Raw genomic sequence first — 13,872 nt, forward strand, 5'->3', positions numbered from 1 at the left:
ATTGCTTAGATGAGCAGATCTCCATTCCCAGCGAACCCCGCTGGTGACAGGAAGGCTGTGGCTGAGTCCCGCTAGTCTTCCCATCTGACCACACCTGTGGGCCAGTGTGGTCTTTTGCCCAGTAATGTTCTCTTCAGCTGGTGATTTTTTTTGGGGGGTGGGGGTGGGTAAATGCAGTTTGCCTCTTTGAAAGCTGCAGTAGTAGAGATCCTAACAGTGTAGCATCTTATTGAAATGTATGGAGGGCTTACTGAGTGCCAGGCTTCCTGCCAAGCCATCGTCACTCCCTCAAGAGCCTCATGAAATAGGGGAAACTGAGACTAAAGAGTTGATTCTGAGTAGTTGGAGTGTTGGGGTTTTGTTTTTGTTTGCTGCCTGGATTCCCTTCGCTGGGCTGGTCCCTTCATACCTGCTGTGTGGGTGGGATGCCAGTTTCACAAAAGTTGCTCTCAGCTGATGGAGATGCCTCTTCTGGTCAGTTAAACCACCTCTGGGCAGTTCACATCTCAGGACTGGTATAGAAAAAACGAGAGGCCAGCCCCTTGGCATCAAGGTAGGGAGAGAACATTTTGTCATGTTATTGATGCTTCAGAGGACCACAGCCACACACCCACTGTGATCAGGCCAGGGCTAGACATCACATGCAGCCACTCCCAGCTGGGTACTTTCCCTTTTTATGCTTCAGACATATGCAGCCTTTCCTAAGAGCATCCTACTCTAAGCCACTCTTCCTCAGACCCTGCTTCTAGGGAATCTGGACCATAATGATGTTATAAGGACAAAATTAGGCAGAAATCTTCCAGAAATGTTGTACCCATCTTTACCTTTTTATTTATTTATTTTTTGTACCAGGCATTGAACCCAGGGACACTTAACCACTAAACCACATCCCCAGCCCTTTTTTATATTTTATTTTCAGACAGGGTCTTGCTGAGTTGCTTAGGGCCTTGCCGAGTTGCTGAGGCTGGCTTTGAACCTGCAATCCTCCTGCCTCAGCCTCCTGAGCTACTGGGATTACAGGCATTGTGCCCCTGCACTCAGTTCATCTTTGTCTTTTTAATCAAAAGATCTCAAATATAATTTTGGATGCTTTTAAATAAATTCCCCCCTTTAATTTATTTCTTGTTAACATGACATTGAACTAGATGATCTTCCTACCAACTCTGCATCTTCGACTTTAAAACCATAAGCATCATTTGGGGATGAAGTAGAAAGAGAAGAAGACCTGGTTTTAAACTCAGACCCACACCTAACTGCTAAGGGTCTTGTGAGCTACTTGGTCTCGATAGGCTGCAACTCCTTCATTTGCTGAGTGAGGAAGTAATGTTGATAATCTATGGCAGCCCTGGGGACGAAATGAAATAATCTAGACTGAGGAATATAATAGGGTTCCTAGAGATAAGTCATAGCTGTTACTGCTGAAAATATTATTTTACTGCCATATTAAAATAGGGATGCCTTCAGGGAGCTGCAGAGGCCTTATAGATAACTGTCCCTATATGAAAGGGTCCCGGACCACTGTGTTTTCTGAGTCAGGGGTCTTGTTTCTTTCTCTCCCTGCTTTCAGGCTGTCGGCTCTCTTGAACAGTTTTCTCCAGCATTTAAATATGCTGGCTCTAAACTCTTACGGGTTGGAGACTCCTTCTCACCAGACAATAAAATCGATCGAGTTTTCTTGTTCCTGTTGTTAATTCTCTTAGTCCAGTCTGACTTGGCACACGGTAAGTTGTCAATGCGTAGCTGTCAACTAGATTGTGGACTCAGAACACGAGGACAGTCTTCATCATCCATCACCTTGAATACCCAGACCTGTGCTGGCAGACAGCAGGGACCCAATACATGCTAGTTGGGACACGTTTTTTTGGAATACAATTTTAATAAGGATTGAACGTGAAATGTAAGTAAAGAGTCTCAAAATGAGGGCTGAAAAGTCTGATGCATGAATCAAAAGTCCATAAATTTTAGTTCTTGGTGGCCCAAGTGTCGAGGCAACTTATTTTGAAATTAAAAGCTGGCATTAAAACAGTGAGGCATGGGGCTGGGGATGTGGCTCAAGCGGTAGTGCGCTCGTCTGGCATGCGTGCGGCCCAGGTTCGATCCTCAGCACCACATACCAACAAAGATGTTGTGTCTGCTAAAAAACTAAAAAGATAAATAAATATTTAAAAAAAAAAAGAAGAAGAAGTGCAGGCAGTGAACTTTAAAAAAAAAAAAAAATAGGCATGGTGGCACAACTCGAGAGGCTGAGGCAGGAAGATCTCAAGTTTGAGGCCAGCCTTGGCAATTTAGTGGGACCCTGTCTTGAAATACAAACTAAAAAACACTGGGGCCATAGCTCAGTGTAGCGCATATTTGGGTCCAATCTCCAGTACCACTAAAGGGGTTAAAACATATGTGCATACTGGCAGGGGAAAGGAGATGAATTTTACCTTTCAATCATGTTAATAAGTCTCAGAATATTAAGATTCTGCTTCTCCTTTCCTTGATCCCCACAATGGGCAAAGTCTCTTAATAGTATGAAGCTTGCGAACAATGAGGAATCCCAAAGGAAAAGCCACGTGGGTGTTTGTAGCTCCTAGTCACACTCCTGTCATTATCCTTTGATGTCTTTCTTGTCTGTTTCTTGAAATGACACAGATTATTCTGAGCTGTCTTTGAGCTCAGTCATCCTTTGCTCTCAGAAGACCAGACAGGAGCCAGATGAGAAAGAGCTAGAGATGCTTTGTCAGCTTCTTACTGTTTAGGCCACCAGGCAGAGAGAGAGGACAGCCGGTCCCTCTGAGATCAAACTCCAGAAACTGCCGCACTGGTACATTTTGTGCTCACAACAACTGAACTGGTTAAGCAACTGCCTGACCCTGGGATTGCTGGCCGGATGCCCAGGTTTGGTCTTCTTATCTGTCTAACAGGAACCTACAATGCAAAAGTCTCTTCTGGGCCACTTGAGGCCTAGTAAGGGAATATTTTCTTTTTCTTTTTCTTCTTTTTTTTTTTTTTTTTTTTATCTTAAAGGCCCAGCTGCTCATGGGAAGATCTAGCCAAAGCCAAGTGGAGATGGAGGCGTTGCCTCTGAGTCCTTTCTGATGCGGGTTTGGACAGAGGCTCACACACATTCGTCCCTTGATCCAGTGGCTCTCAGCCTGGCTGTCCAATAAGACCTTGGCAGTGCTCTCAATTGCCCAAGTGGCAGCCAAGAGCACATGCAGCAGCTCCCTGGGGGAAGACCACAGCAGCGGTGCACAACCGAGGCTCAAAATGAAGGGTCTACTTCATGCTTGGGACATAACCCTGGCAACTCTGCCACTGCTTATTTTAAAATGGACATAGGGGGTGCGGGCTGTGGTTGTGGCTCAGCGGTAGAACGCTCACCTAGCATGTGCAAGGCCCTGGGTTCGATCCTCAGCACCACATAAAAATAAAATAAAGACATTTTTTTAAAAATGGACATGGTTTTCTTTCCCTTCTTTTTCCCCCTCTCCCTGTCCCTAAACTTAGGGGAAACAAGATTACCCTTCTTCCCATCCTAGGCCAAATTATCTGTCCTTGAGCAAACACATACCACAGGAATGAAGTAAATCAGATTTTAGGAATCATTTCTTAGATCTTCTGGTGACAATGTCTCTAAAATATAAATAAAAGGCTGGGGATGTGGCTCAGTGATTAAGTGACCCTGAGTTCAATCCCCAGTACAAATTAATTAATTAATTAATTAATAATTAAATTTAATATCTCTTTTGCATGGGTTTGTGGGGGGGATAATAGGTGGAAACTATTTTTATGTCATAGATATTCAAATGTTATTATTATTATTAATAATAAGCAGTTATCATTAATGTATTAGTTATTATTACAGGCAATGCTTCCTCTCCCAGATTTAGGCCCCCTTTCTCATCTCCTCTGTGCCTGTAAGCCCTTCCCCCTGTAAGCAGGCAAGTTTAGCTGTGAAGCCTTTAACTGGCATTATTTTAACCCTGGGTTTCTTCTGGGTTAGATATTTAGTTCTGGGGCCTATGTTTGGACAACTGAGAGGTGTATTTCCTGAAATGCTCCACAAGAGTATACAGTTGTAACTTCCCTGAATGTATGCACAGTCCTGTGAAGTGTTGAGAGTTCCCCTTGTAAAAGGAAGCTACTAGAAGGTGCTAGATGTGTGGTCTGAGATCACATAGAAGTTGGAACTTTTCCAAGCTTAATAGTATAATTAACCTTAATTAAAAGCTTAGAATCTGCTTGGAATTGTGCTAAGTCTTTTACACACATTATTTCATTTAATCCTCTCAGCAATCCTGTGAAACAGGTACTTATAATAACAGTGGTTTTTCACAGGAAGACACTAAGGCTCAGAGAGTTGGCTTACTCAAGGTCAAGTGAAGAACTGGGATATAAACCTCTATCTACCTAATGTTAAAGACTTGGCTCTTTTTAAATTTTTTGATTGGTTTGTCGATTGATTTTTAACAGATGATCTTGCTTGTTGCCCAACTTGGTCTTGAATTCCTGGGCTCAAACCATCCTCCTTCCTTGGCCTCCCAAGCAGCTGGAACTGCATGTGCATATCACCAGTCTCAGCTTGCTCTTTTTTTTTTTTTTTTTTAAGATGGCTTTAAGGGGATATAATTCATATATCAAAAAGCTCAACCATTTGAAATGTGCAACTCAATGGCTTTTACGAGGTAGAGTTCACAACCCTCCAACAATTAATTTTTAAACTTTATCATCACCCCCCCCAAAAGAAACTATTCAACTGATGATGGATAAATAAAATGCAACATATTCATAATATGACATATTAAACCACATTTCAATAAAAAAATAAATGAAGTAAAAAAGAAATGATGATATTGCCAGATGTGGTGGTGCATGCCTGTAATCCCAGTGGCTCAGGATGTTGAGGCAGGAGGATTGTGAGTTCAAAGCCAGCCTCAGCAACAGCGAAGTGCTAAGCAGCTCAGTGAGATTCTGTCTCTAAATAAAATATAAAATAGGGCTGGAGATGTGGCTCAGTGGCTGAGTGCCCCTGAGTTCAATCCCTGGTACCGCCCTCCCACCACAAAAAAAAAAAAAAAACCCTGATGATATCAAGCTGAACCCATTCTTGTTAGTGAATCTAGACAAAAATTAGGTGAGAAAGTTATGAGGGAAACAGCATGTGCTTGCCTATCTGATAAGTGCATTCTCAAGGACTTTCTAAAGACCCCAGAGAAATTTCTTCAGTGTAACAGGTACACATGAACCATATACTTTGCATACCTCACATGTATGCACAGATTTTCTATAACAAAGTTTATTTTTTTTTATTTATTCCTACTGGGGATTGAACCCAGGGTGCTTAAAGACTGAGCTACATCCCCACCCCTTTTTAAATATTTTGCTTACAGATAGTTCTCTCTGAGTTGCTTAGGGCCTTGCTAAATTGCTCAGGCTGGCTTTGAACTCTCCATCCTCCTGCCTTAGCCTCCCAAACCACTGGGATTATAGGCATGCACCACCACACCCCCGATAACAAAGTTTATTTTTAACATTCTTGTGAGGGGGTATCTCCGAGTTGAACCACATCCCCAGGACTTTCTATTTTTCATTTTGAGACTGACCTTGGATTTACAAGACCCTGCCTCAGCCTCCCAAGTCACTGAGATTACAGGTGTGCACCACAATACCCTACTATCTTTATCATTCTTTAAGATTACAGTAATCCAAAATGCTCTTGACAGAACATGCCCTGCAAGGCCCCTCCACCAATGAACTAACGCCAGTTCCTGACCCAGCCTTCCAGGACCAATGAACTTTGTATCTAAGTTGCTTATGTATCTCTCTCTCTCTCTCTCTCTCTCTCTCTCTCTCTCTCTCTCTCAATTTTTTTTTAGTTGTAGATGGACACAATACCTTTACTTTGTTTATTTTTATGTGGGGGGATTGAACCCAGTGCCTCATGTATGCTAGACAAGCGCTTTACCACTGAGCCACAACCACATCCCTAAATCTCTCTCTTTCCAGTATTAAAAACTTTCCCTGCCTCAACCTCCTTGGATGCACCCTTAGTTAACAATGGCATGTGTGTCCCACTTCAATGCTCTGTCATTCTCGTATAAATATCATCATGCTTTGAAGAATCTCTCTGTGATTGTTATTCAGGTTGACACATGCTTCAACATATCTGTTTTTTTGATTTTGTTGTTTGTGCTTTTGGAATCATATCTAAGAAACCAATGCCTACTTCAAGGTCATGAAAATGTAAGCTCATGTCTTCTCCTTAATTTTTGCACTTCCATTTAGGTCTTGAAGCTTTTCCTCTTAACTTTGATCCTTTACTTTGTTATTTGGGAATAAAGACGCAAACACATCATAACCCACAGATGAGGGAGGAATATGAAATGCCAGAGTGATTGGAATTTTGACTTATCTCTGGGCTTTCATGATCTGTGTGTTCTCCTGCTGCAACTCTCCTTGTAATTAAGAATCAAATCACTTGGTCATGTCCTGAAAACCCTTGGTTTGCCAAAGTACCATAACTTCCCAAGTCGGTGACCCTAATTTGGGTCCTCATCTCATCTATAGGCTGTTTTGATAATCATCTAAGTAGGCCAAGTTCCTCTCTCATAAAACTTACTGGATTTTGTTGAAAACGAGTTGCTTATTAACTTGTTAATGTATAAACTTTGCTAGAACAAGAACCATGTCTTTTTTTCTTTCTTTTTTGGTACAAGGGATTGAACCCAAGGGCACTTGTAACTACCAAGCCACATCCCCAGACAGTTTTTGTTGTTGTTGTTTGTTTGTTTTAATTTACAAACAGGTCTCACTGAGTTGCTAGGGCCTCTCTAAGTTGCTGAGGCTGGCTTTGCACTTGCAATCCTCCTATCTCAGCCTCCTGAGCTGCTGAGATTACAAGCATCCACCATTAGCACCTCGGACTATGGCTTTCTTTTTCACATTGTGCCCTTGGTGCTTGACATTGTGCTCAGCATATATAGTAGGTGTTCTTACAAATTATTGTGGAAAGGAAGACTGCATGGTCTCTTGACCTCTCAACTCCCAACCTGGATCAAACCCATTTTACAGACTGCTGCCAGATTAATCCAAATCCAAATTACTCCATTTCACTCCCTTGCTTTAAAAACCCTCAAGGACTCCCCATGTGTAAACATCCAAATTTTAACTTGAAATTCTGTATTTTATCTGGCTTTCTAAAAGGCCTAGATCTTTCCTCCTCCTCCTCCTCCTCTTCCTCCTCCTCCTCCTCCTCCTCCTCCTCTTCCTCATTTTCTTTTTGGTACTGGGGACTGAACTGAGGGGCACTCAACCACTGAGCCATATCCCCAGCCCTATTTTGTATTTTATTTAAAGTCAGGGTCTCACTGAGTTGCTAAGTGCCTCGCCATTGCTAAAGCTGGTTTTGAACTTGTGATCCTCCTGACTTGACTTCCCAAGCCACCTGTGCCCAGCCTAAAAGGCCTAGATCTTAACCTGCTATTCAAGCCAGGGCTCCTCGTAGCCCTTGCAGTCTCCCTTCACTTGACTTCTCAGTAATCACAAGACATCTTTGGAGGTGGTCAAGTCTTGGATGCAATCTTATCACTGCCACTTACTGTTTGACTCTGAGTCACAGTTGCTTAAACGGTATAATCCACAGTATTCTCAACTGTAAAATGGGCATGCTAATATTCACTTTGCAAAGATACTTGCAGAGGTTACAAATAACATTTTAAGTTTCTGGAATATTGTAGGGACTTGCTGTTATCATGAGAGTAGTCATTTCCTCTTGTCATGGGTCTTTCATGTTTAGTAAATAAAAATAGAGAACACCTACTTCAATCTGAATTTTAATCTACAAATAATTTTTTAGTGTAAATATCCAAACTTTAACTGGAAATTCTGTATTTTATCTGGCAAGACAGAGTCTCAAATATACCCCAGTCCATACACATGAGTTTGAGGCTTCTTCGAAGGTCACCAGGCATAGCAGCAATGCCACCCCCTCTCTGCTTCCAGGAGGTGCCCATTAGATATTTGTTAAATGACAAAATAAGACTCGATCATCCTAAATCAGAGCTACTTTCTATTTCCATTTTCAGATTGTATTTTCCCCCCTCAAATATCCTGGGATGCACGGCACTTGAGAATCACAGGCAAATTATATGACTTTTAAGAGACTTAACCTGAAATCTTTCAATTTAGGAGAAAAGGAGGAAATGTTTATCTTTTTCCTTCTCTGGCCAAAGAAATGAGAGTTTATTAAGAAGGAAAAAGAAAAGATTCAGCCTCGACAACCACTGGCTACAAAATCCAATCATTATTATAGCTTTAAATGAGACCATCTCCATGTGACCCAACCTAGCTTTTCTTGCATGCATAGGCAGACAGAAGTGTCTCAGCATCTGTTTGAGTAGCTTTGTACTGGAAAGCAGAAAAATGAAATCTCCCAGGCACTGTTTGCCAGGGGATTTGCTCTCCTTCTTTGTCTGTTCCAATTAATCGTAGAGTGGCTGGAAGCTGCCCATTTTGTCTCTGGGTTCAGGCAAAAGGGAGAAATCTTCCAAAATAGCCTCCGAGATGGCTGGGCTCCCTGAGACAGGATTTAGGGGCGGACAAAGGAACCATGTGGGCACTTTATGAAGGGTGTCTGGACTGGGTGCCCTGTCATGTGGAAGGCATCTGCTCCTGCCATTTGCACATCTTACGGTAATCCTCTATTGATCGCTGCCTCGCTTGCCTTCCTGCCCACTTACGCGTCCCTCCCCGCAGTGCCCTCTGATGTTCAGCCCCTCTTCTCCTGCTCTAATTCAATGGCTTCTAATTGGATGCTCTGCCTGGCTAATGGCTTCTACCCAACTGCAGGGCTGACATTTACTTCCTTGATTTCCACCCCTCCCTCTGCTCTCTGGTCTCCTTTGTGAGCAGAGCTTAAATTAGGCAGGATTCAGATCCGTCACCTTTTTATAATTCAGCTTGGGCCTCTTGTTTTTTTGGATAGGGAGGGGGTGCTGAACAGAGGAGAGCCTTGGAAATATATCCTGAGCTGATCAATCCTGACCCCTGCAGATAAGCCTGGCTTTGTGACTTTATCTGTGTCACAGAATCCCAGCTGACTCTGGGCCACTTTTCCTTTGTTTGCTTTTTAACCTGGACCCCAGCCTGCTAATTTCAGCTGGAACTAACTTTGTCACCGAATATCAGGCTCTGCCCATAGAGCTATTGCTTGTTTTCATCATTGCAAAGTTTCCGGGCTGAGCATTAGGCGGCCTCACCCCCAGGATTTCGTGTAGGGAACTGATCTAGGCCTGCAATTACCTTAGTGGCTCAGTTGTCACAATCTCAACACATCTTCTCTTCTCTATCCCTAGATATGAATGTCTTTGGAAAGAGGAAAGTGATCCTGAAAGAATTTCATGTTTGAAGCATCTTCATCAAACATCTTGACAATTGCCTCTTTTATTTTTTTATTTCTATTTTTTTTTAATTTTTGGTACTGGAGATTGAACTTAGAGGTGCTTAACCATTCCACCAGGTCCTTAGCCCTTTTTAAATTTTATTTATTTATTTTTATTTTGGGGGGGGTACCAGAATTGAACTCTGAGGCACTCAACCACTGAGCCACATCCCCAGCCCCATTTTGTATTTTATTTAGAGACAAGAGTCTCACTGAGTTGCTTCGTGTCTTGCTTTTGCTGAGGCTGGCTTTGAACTCTCAATCCTCCTGCCTCAGCCTCCTGAGCTGCTGGGATCACAGGCGTGTGCCACTGCACCCAGCTCCTTTTTTTTTTTTTTTTTTTTTTTTTTTTTGAGACAAGGTCTCGCTAAGTTGCTCAGGGTCTCACTAAGTTGCTGAGGCTGACCTCAAACTTTGCATCCTCAGGCCTCTGCATCCCATGTTGCTGGGATGACAGGCATGAGCCTTGGCACCCAGCCTCTTACCCAATCTTGGAACCTCCAATGAAACTGGAAGGAAGAGCCAGTAGCCCCCACATGTTTTCTTAGAATGAACAGACCCAAAGTGAGTTTGAAATTATTCTCAGGTACGGATTATGGAATTTATCTATTTACTGACATCGCCCCATAGAACAAACAGAAGCAAACAGAAAGCCTCCCCTTTGTTTGGGCCATTTGGCAGCAAAGCTCCAATCTCTAGCCTCCTCCGGGCAGCTGTCATTCGGGCTGGCTGTTAGCTCACGGTTTATCCTCCATCTCCAGGGATCACTTTTACTTGATTCTTAATTATATTCTACTCCAGTCCCCGCACGCGCATGCACACACACACACACACACACACACACACACACACACACAGAGTCTTCCTTAATTGGATTGGAGCGATCTCTTTCAGGCATTTCTAATGTGGTACACAGCTCATCCCTGGGCTGTTCTGGTGGGCGGTTGTCTCTCTGGGCCAGCGCTTCATTAGGAGTGACAGCCTGCAGCCAATGGTCATCATGCTACCCTATTCAGGGACCAAGGTGTAGCTTAGTAGGAAGTCGGGGAGACAAAGGGATGGTTGTGGTGAAGACATAATAGTGATAAAATGGCTACCGGAGGAGATAGAGGAAGCGCAGCCGAGTGCAGTTCACTCTCTTATATCAGGTTATGAAATTAGGAGCTGGGTTAGCACAGGCAACTCAGTTACCCGGCTGCTGCCTCTGCAGCTGACAGATTGATGTTCGAGCCTCAGGAAACATCCAGAATATCTGGATCTCTATAGGAGGCCCATTACCTACAAAATCAATATGGCCTGCACATAAACACCTCCTCCCTCAGCCTCCTCCTCGGCTTCCAGCACTCACTTCCCTTTTCCTCTCTTCCTAGGCAGAGGGCCAGGGATTTCAAAGGTAATGAATGTTTCCTATGAAGTAGATACTCACAGCTGATTTATCTGCTTATGCAAACTCATATTCTTTTAAATTGGGACATAGTGGCGGGGGTAAAGCTCAGTGGTAGAGCACTTGCCTTGCCCTGGGTTTGAATCTCAGCATTGCCCCCCCAAAAGGGGGGGTAATTTGAATATAATAAAATGCATTGTTTGGTGGGTTTTGACAAATGTGTTCACCCTCATAACCACCACTCTGTCAAGTATAATTGCATAATTAATCCTCATATTTAATCTCCATGAGAGACTGGCATAACTGGCTTAATTCTATAGCTGAGGAAATGAAGGATCAGAAGGATTAACCACGGTAATAAAAATGGCCAACATGCCGAGCGCAGCCCTGCTCTACGTTCCTTACCATGTTACCTTGTTTCATCCTCCACGCCACCTCATTAGCCCCATTTTACAGATGAAGCGACTTGCCCAAGGTCACACAGTTGAGTAGTTGGAGTAGAATTTCTGGCACTCAGTTTACATTCTTTCCCCACCGGTAACTTCTTGAAGAAGAAAAAGATTCTCCCTTGTTAGATTTTTTTTTTTTTTTTTTGCTCCAAAAAGAAAATACCCCTAAATGGAGCTTAAAGTCCAAAAAAAAGAAGCCTTGGTGGCCCCTGCCTGTGATCCCAGAGTTTCAGGCAGGAGGCAGGAGGATCGCAAGGTGCACTTGGGCAACTAAGTGATACTCTATCGTAAAATAAAAAAAAAAAAATAAAAAGCACTGGGGGATGTTGAGAAGAACACCCCTGGATTCAATCCCCAGCATCAGGGGTGGGAGGACTGGGAATGTAGCTCAGTGGTAGAGCATCTTTGGATTCAATCCCCTGCATGGTGTTGGGGATACAGTGGGAAGACACTGCATGTCCCACATCTATGTTAGCCCTTGCCCACTTTCTCAAACTCCAGGGCAGCCTGCTCTAACTTCCTGTCTAGAAAAGTGGCTAAAATGCTGGCCTCCTGGTCTAAGAAACTCCCGCCTGCAACGAAGTGGGACGCAGCTCAACCTGGTGAAGCATAACCACTTCATTGAATGAGACCAGCTTTGCAATCAGTGCTGAGCTTTTACTCAATTGCTCACTCTCTCTGAATCGCTGATGACCCATCTAGGCACAGAAAAGCAAAGATATGGGTGGCTATTTGGAACCCTAATACAAAAAGCTTAACCCACTTTTCTGGCTTTTACCCACAGCCCCACCCTGGAGGGAGGGAGATCGGCCGCCATTGAATGAGGCTTGAGATGGACATTTGGCCCTGGCACAAATGGGCAGCCTTGCAACGGACAGCCCCCTTTTCTCTTCCCTCCATTCTCTCTCATCTGACAGAGGAGTCCAGCTCCCTAAATCTTCTTTTTGTTGGTTAGTTTCCATGGCAGTTATTGTCTGTGTGTGAGCGCATCCGCCCCCTCACCCTCTCCTCACAGAGCAGGCCCTTGCAGCTGAGACTCAGAGGGAGAGGCGCCTGCCCGAGACAAGCCGAGGCGCTGGGCTCTGCTGGCCAGCTGAGGTCCTCCTGGTGGGGGACATAGCTCCGGGTGCGGACCCCCCCAGGCTTCAGAGCATTTGGGGGAGGCTGGCTACATGCCCCCCACATAGGGACCTGGCTGCTTCCCAGTTCATCAGCCCAGACAGACGCAGTGGGCTCATCAGTCCTGGAGGAAGCCCTTGGGACCGCAGGGGACGTTGCCGACACTGCCCCCAGGAGCCAGTCTCTGAGCCAACACCTAACAGACCCTCTCCAGCCTCCCCCTTCCTTTGTCTTTTGCAGATGATCACCTGCTGTCCTTTGCTCCCTGGTCAGGTAAGCTTTATTTTAATCTAACTATGCAGAGGGATGTCTTGGCTCCCCGAGGGCCTGCTGGGGGAATGGTTTTAGTGAGAGGAGGGCGGCCCAAGCCAGATGGGCTGGCACAAGGGAAGGCAGGAACAGGGTCTTCCAGGGGCTTTTCCTGCTCGCTAGACCTGTCTGGCTTTGAAGTTAAAGGTTCCTTCCCCTCTGGTTTTAAACCAGCTAATTAAGTTCAAAGATCACTGCCCAGGCCACAGGCTGACCTTCAGACAGCCAATACCTGAACTTCTGGCTTCTGGTCCCATTCAGCTCAACTTATGGAGTATGTACTATGTGGCAGTTGCTGTGCTTGGCTCTGAATGGGTTGTGCTTGGCAAGAATGACTCATCACATGGTTCCCATACCTTCAAAATGCTTACCATCTGGTAAGAAAAATAGAATACCTACATAGATGGGTGGGCCGACTCTCAGGTCAGGCAAGCTGAGTTTCACACCCCTGTTCTGGCTGTGTGACCTTGGGCAAGTCGTTGGCCCTGAGTCTCAGTTTCTGCATCCGTAAAATGGCAGTAATACTAGTATCTACTTTATAGGCTCAATTATACACACACCCAAAACTTGGGTCAGCTCATGCCACAAATCAGCATGGCATACTTCTTAACTATGCTCACTATTATTCTTGGGTTCTTATGAGGTTCAAATTATGTAAAAGATGTAAGGAATTGGGCCTGATGCTCCACATATTCGTGGTGATTATTATCATGCAAGGCCACTGCAGTTATTATCCCACGTGCACAGTTACAGATGCGGTTCCATAGAAGATGGGAACAGTTGCTCTTGTCTGTAGGGATCCTGCCAGCCTGGAGACGGTAGCACTCAGGCTGAGCACCAGAGGAAACAAAGCTTTTCGACAAGCAAGGATTAGGGCAGGAGACACAGAGCACAAAAGAATTGGAAAGTCTCATGGTTACCTGGAGCCCAGGCACGGGGCTGGACTTTGGGCTCCCAGCATTTTTGAAAACAGGGTCACTTTTAGGGCAGAACACTGTGAATACTAGCACAAACATGCCAGCACAGGGACAAGAGAGCCAAACTGGGAGCCTGAGACCAGAGCTAGGTTCTGACTGAGCTTTAGGTTGAACTGGGTGCTCTGGGACTATTGCTCACCTCTTTGAGTTTGTTTTTTCCTTTATGCAGTGGAAACAATACAACCTGACTTATCTCCTAGCTTTAAC

Source organism: Callospermophilus lateralis, chromosome 13 (assembly GCF_048772815.1).
Source record: "Callospermophilus lateralis isolate mCalLat2 chromosome 13, mCalLat2.hap1, whole genome shotgun sequence".
Classification (NCBI taxonomy): Eukaryota; Metazoa; Chordata; class Mammalia; order Rodentia; family Sciuridae; genus Callospermophilus; species Callospermophilus lateralis.